The sequence below is a fragment of the Vitis vinifera genome, chromosome 19, assembly GCF_030704535.1.
Source record: "Vitis vinifera cultivar Pinot Noir 40024 chromosome 19, ASM3070453v1".
Lineage (NCBI taxonomy): Eukaryota > Viridiplantae > Streptophyta > Magnoliopsida > Vitales > Vitaceae > Vitis > Vitis vinifera.
Window position 1 is genome coordinate 3,158,601 of NC_081823.1, and position 6,176 is coordinate 3,164,776.

The 6,176-nt window shown below is 34.5% G+C and overlaps 1 long non-coding RNA gene across 1 annotated transcript; it reads right to left on the bottom strand.

The window, feature by feature from the left end:
• Nucleotides 1–3,356: 3,356 nt before the first annotated feature.
• On the bottom strand, nt 3,357–5,222 carry LOC132253417 (uncharacterized). The gene is made up of 2 exons (XR_009465263.1): nt 4,578–5,222; nt 3,357–3,944 (listed from the first exon to the last, which is right to left on the bottom strand). It is a non-coding gene; the product is annotated as an uncharacterized LOC132253417 (long non-coding RNA).
• Nucleotides 5,223–6,176: the final 954 nt, after the last annotated feature.

Genomic DNA, 6,176 nt, shown 5'->3' on the forward strand with positions numbered 1-6,176 from the left:
TGTTCCTTGCTCGTGTTGGAGGCCTTGCACTGAGGCCCCTGTTGCGGCTACATCCATGCCACCTTGAGTCACCTATCCCCTCCTCCCTTTAAGGAGCATTTCAGGCCATTTTAGATGTTTTTGGAAGAGACATCACATATACTTGAAGATGAATAATGGATTTATTGAATAATTAAAAAAATAAAAAATTTCCAATCCTTATGTTGCTTATGTGTGTAGCTTGTTGTGCGCATGGTTACTGCTCATGCGCGTAGCCCATGCGTGCGATTGCTGTGTGCGTGCCCCATGTGCACAACCTGTGCGCGACACCTCGCACCCGCTCAAGTGTTGTGACACTTTGCCTTTCTAATGCCACAAGCCCTTCATCACCTTGTCTCTTTCCTCGAGGCTTCCCCATGGATGCAAGGTATTTACCCATGAGGCCCTTAGTGGTTTTTGTGTTTGGGCAACGATATGGGTGCCGACAAGCCCACCCCTACTTGAAAGAGTTCGACGCTCTGACCACCTATCTTGACCGCAACGTGTATCAACCCCTTATGGGTTTGCTTTGCTTGAATCACATTAAACAATTGAAGAGGGTTCATTTGTGGAATGACTTCCAACTCACTGTAGTCACTTCCCTCTTCTACCACCGAGGCATTTAGCTTTTCCTTCTTAGGACAATCTTTGGTCGGACGCGAACCATTGCAAATGAAACAACCCACTGTCTTGGTTATTTGCACTATGGTGGACTACTCTTCCACTTGGCCTGGAATTATCTTAGCCCTATTTCCCTTGTCTCCATTCTTCTTAGAGGCTTTGGATTCCCCTTCTTTGACTTGTCTTTGCTGTTGTTCCAACCCTTTCCCCTTCTACTCGTAGAAGACAACATCTGATCGATAATCAACTAGGCAATCTGCTACCTCCAAGACTGGAGCCAAGTCCTACACTCCTTGGCGTATCAGCTCCGTTTGGGCCCATCCTTACAACCCAAACATGAAGTTGAACGACTTATCAACTTCGGACATGTCCTTGATGTCGAGGATCAGCAAGCTGAACTCGTTGACATAACAGTTTTCGATTGTTTTTAACTTTTAAGGGACTCATGTGCCATCCAAGCCGCATTTGTGGGAAAGAATTGATCCTTCAAATCCTTTTTTAGGTCTCTCATGTGTTGATCCTTGGCCTTCCAATTCAGTATTGTCATTCGATCTTGTGCGCCACCATGATTTTGCATCTCTAGAGAGATACATGGTGATGAGGGTCACTTGCTTGTTCAGAAGGATATGTGCAGCACCAAAATACTGCTCCATATCCCTAGTGTTTTGCACCCCTTTAAAGGGTCTGGGTTCAAGAACACGCACCTTTAAAGAGACAACGATGAATAAAAAACACAAGCAAATTTAATCAAATTTATGGATATCTATTTTCTTATTGATCAAAGAGTATTCCAAGATTAAAACACTTCTTAATGTTAACAGTTTAAATTACAAGATAACACTTTTCAAGCCTCAATCTAAATGACAATCAAGAACAAACAAACAAGTTAAATATTTGAATGTAGAGAAAGATTATAGATAAGATAAATCTTAATTTACAATTCAAAACATGACTTCAATTGAAATTTTATCTTCTTCATTTTTTTTGAGTAAAAAGTTTCTTAAATATCGTGTTTCACTTGACATATTTAAAGTCAATATATTTTACTTTAATTTTCCTATAATATCTTATGCCAAGGATCTAAACCAGAGTTGGGATTTAAATTCTGTTAGATGAATGAATGCAAACTTTATAGACTCACATATTACTTCACTCTAAATTTAAATTAACAATCCTAAATGACTGGTTTAATTCATCTAAAACATATTGAAATTAAGAGTCCATTTTGTCGTGTGATTTAAAAATAGTTTTCTATTTTTTGAATTTTTTTTTTAAAAAAAAAAAATTAATATCTTTTTGCTGTTGATATCTAGAAATAATTTTTGAAAATAAAGTGAAATGAAAAACACTTTTTAAATAATAAGTAAAAATTATTTTCACCCATTTTTAAAATAAAAATAAAACATAAAAAATTTTAAAAAATAAATAAAATTGAACATGATATCATTCCCTTTCTTTTTCTAGGATCTAATATAGATAATTTTTGAAAATAAAGTGAAATGAAAAACACTTTTTAAATAATAAGTAAAAATTATTTTCACCCATTTTTAAAATAAAAATAAAACATAAAAAATTTTAAAAAATAAATAAAATTGAACATGATATCATTCCCTTTCTCTTTCTAGGATCTAATATAGATATCGAAAATCTTTAAATATGATATTCTTTTAAATTACTTTTTTTAATTTCTTTTAATTTGAATAAAAAATTTCATTAAAGAATAAATTTAAAATTAAATTGTATTTGATACATAAAATTTATTATTTTTCAAAAATAATTTAAAACTAAAAAATTGATTTAATTAATATTAAAAGGTCATGAAATTCAATAACATTAATAAGTCATACACCAAAATTTATTTTAATTGTCTATATATATTACTCCAAATTTGGTAAGACTTAATATATTGAATTCAATAACTAGCCTAATAATTTTTAAAAATAATTTAAAATTCAAATAATGAACCAATTAATACTAGAAATCTATGGGGTCTAGAATGACTTTATTATTATTTTTTATATATAATTATTATTTTTCAATTTTTTTTCACTAAACAAATAAACTCTAAATTAAACAAGACTTAATGAGTTGGATTTATTATTAAGCCTAATATTTTTTTTAAATAACTTAATATTCAAATAATAAATCATTTAATATCATAAATTCATGGACAAAAATAGATCTTAAATGACTCTATTGTTTCTTTTATCATTTTTTAATTTTTTTAATCAAACAAATAAATTCTAAATTAAATATGATTTAATTTATTGGATTTATTAATAAGTTTAATAATTTTTAAAAATAATTTAAAACTCAAATAAAATACTCATTAATGCTAAAAAATTATGAATAAAAATTGATTTATAATGATTAATATTTTTTTAACATAATTATATTTTTATAAATTTTCTCACTAAAAAATGAACTTCAAATTAAATGACACTTTTTTTTTTTAATTTTAACCAATTTTTAAATACAAGTTTAAGAAAATATGGCCAGATCTAACTGTTTATCCATCCAAACCCGAAGCTAGTAATTTATATACCATGGAAACAGTGTACAGTAAACATGAAAAATGTGCAGAGCACGTGATAAAAGGTGTATATGAGACTGAGAGCACATGATAAACAAGTTGAGGCGGTTGAGGCATGCACACAAGGTATGGGATTGCTACATATTATATATATATATATATATATATATACTTGGCCCAAGAATTTGAATTCCAATATATATTTAGCCTTTGTTTACTGGTAATCTTTTTACATATTTCATCATTTTGAAATGATTCAGACCCATTCCATACCAGATTACCAGGCGTAGGAAAGGAGTAGGTCGGAAAAGACTAAAAGAAAAGAAAAATCTATACCCAACTCTGCATCTAGATTCTAGACCAGGTACAGAATTATAAAGGTGTAAAGTAATCGACCTGGACAGTTTCAATATGAGAACAAAAATACCATGAATCACATCAAGCAGCAACATACTGGACCACCCCTAAGCGTACATATGGCGACCTCACAAAGCACTTCTCCTTTGAATATGTGGCACATCTAACCCTTTGTCCGGATGCACACCTGGACTGACACGTGACACGTCCAACCCTCTATTAGGACAACCATGGGACTGACATGCGAAACACACCTCCCCTGTCGGAATGTCTTGCTTGGACTCAGTGGTTAGCGTCTCAAATAAGAGTCTTGACCGCGTTTCGCAGACAATCATTATTCATTTTCCCAAAAGCATGCTCGACAGGACTTTCCTGGGTCACTTCAGGCAACCTGCCACGACCTGTCATGAGTCGTCTGCAGAGCAAAAAGACAAGGATGACGACAAATCATCCATCTAGCAATCTCTAACAGTTGTCCCGATGGTTCTACCACCCTCTAAGCATCATTATGACAGCCAAAAAGTGTTTCTACCATTCCAAGGGACAATGCTCCTGGCACTATAAAAAGCCCTTACCCAATCAGAGAAGATAAGCATTTCGAAGGAGAAGGGCCCCATAAAAATATCACAATGTTAGAAAACAAAACTAACAAAGGCATCGAAGGGTGTGTCCGGATCCCCTGTTCGGACATCTTTTGCAGGTTAATGGAAAGAAGTATAATCTTTAATTGAGGAGGCGAGTACATCAGCAACTGCAGTGATTCTGGTAACGTGAGCCCTCAACAATACAAACAAGAGATAATGACAATCTAGATTGCTCTGGGGGTTCAGAAATATTGTCCATCTCAATTTTCCATTTAAAAAAAATTAAGAGAATTATAAATAAATAAATAAATAAAAAAAACACAAATTACAACAGCAATTTGAAGCCCAACGCCTGCAAAATTGCAGATCTAGAAACGCCGATCTCAACTTTGGTACAATCAGAAGGTACAAATCAACCAGAAGAGAATAACAGAGAAAAGAAAACGAAGGAAAATTTTGCATACCTGTATACATGTTGAGAGAGGGGAAAGATGGACGCCGCCTCCAATTCACGGCCAGCATCACCTTTTCCTTGATGGATCTACCTTTCCTGCTCAAATTTTTGGAAGAAATTCAACTGAACAAGGAAACCCTCAGATCTCCGGAGGAAGCACTCCCGTCTCCAACTCCAGCTGCCGAGGAAAGGCTCACAGCTCCCATTATATATATATATAGAAAAGCACGTATTTTTTTAATACCAGGCGTTTCTATGGCGCGTTGTAATCACTTGCGTAATTGATCAGACGGGACAACAAAACAAATTTGAAACCAGTCAACAATACCTGTTTAGGGCAGACAATAGATGGCGTTTCTGTGGCGCGTTGAAATCACTTGTGTAATTGATCAGACGAGACAACCAAAACAAATTTGAAACGAACAATACTTGTTTAGAGCAGAAAATAGATAATCTCATAAAACAATCCATAGTTTCATTATCATCAAACTTATATAAATATATACCGAGGAGTGATGAAAGCAGCACATCAAGCGCATGCCATCATCACTGATCGTAACGCATGGCGTCATCCTTGATCATACTTCTTGTTCAAAGCAAAAAACATAAAGCAATCCATAGTTTCCTTATATATATATATATTAAAAGTAGCAGATGAAGTCATGGCGGCGGCATCATCATCATCATCATCATCATCATCATCATCATCATCTCATCATCATCATCATCATCATCATCATCATCATCATCCTTCTTGCTGAAAGCACAAAATAGATAATTTCATTATATATATATATATATATATATGAGTAGGGTGCGCACTGCGCATGATATCATGGTCATGGAGTGGATGGGGGGCAGGGCCGATACTGATCTCGATTGTCACCCCCGATGTACGTGCAGGAGGAAGAAGCGGACGGGGGAACGGGGCCCCGTTCCATTACAACCGCCTCCTTGTAGCCGCTATTAACCCTCCGTGCTCCTACGAGAATCAGCCAGAGAGAGAGTGAGATGGAGACCCACGTCATCACTCGCTTCAACACATTCATGGTGGAAAGTTGGTGCTAAAAATACGGCATAAGCTGGTGTTTATATAAACGGTAACCATTTCCTGCATGGAAGGTTTCAGCAGCCATCCGCCAGTCGTTGAAAAGATTCTACTTCACTATCAGTCCAATCCCACAAACTATGATTGGACCACCGCTTTTCACAGATTAATTTAATATTTGTAAAAGGACTGAAAACAGAAAGTTACAGATGTGGATGGCACTTATTGCCACGTCAATATCGATTTCAATCCTATCCCTTCGAGTCTTGGTTAAATATATCTTACCTCTCAAAATTTCAATGTACTCCCTTATTTAGAAAAATAATAATAATAATAATAATTTAACCCCTCCCTCATGACTTGTCTACTTGTCTACTTGTCTTTCATTTATTATTGGCTCTCTTTATCAAATTTTAAGATTACCATTTTTTCCTAAACCATAATCCCATTTCAAATTTTTAAGCTCACCATATTTTTTTCTACAAGCATAAATATGAGAGCAGACCAAACCCTCTGCTCGACCTTTAATGTTATGGTACAAAATAAATATTAACTTAAAAT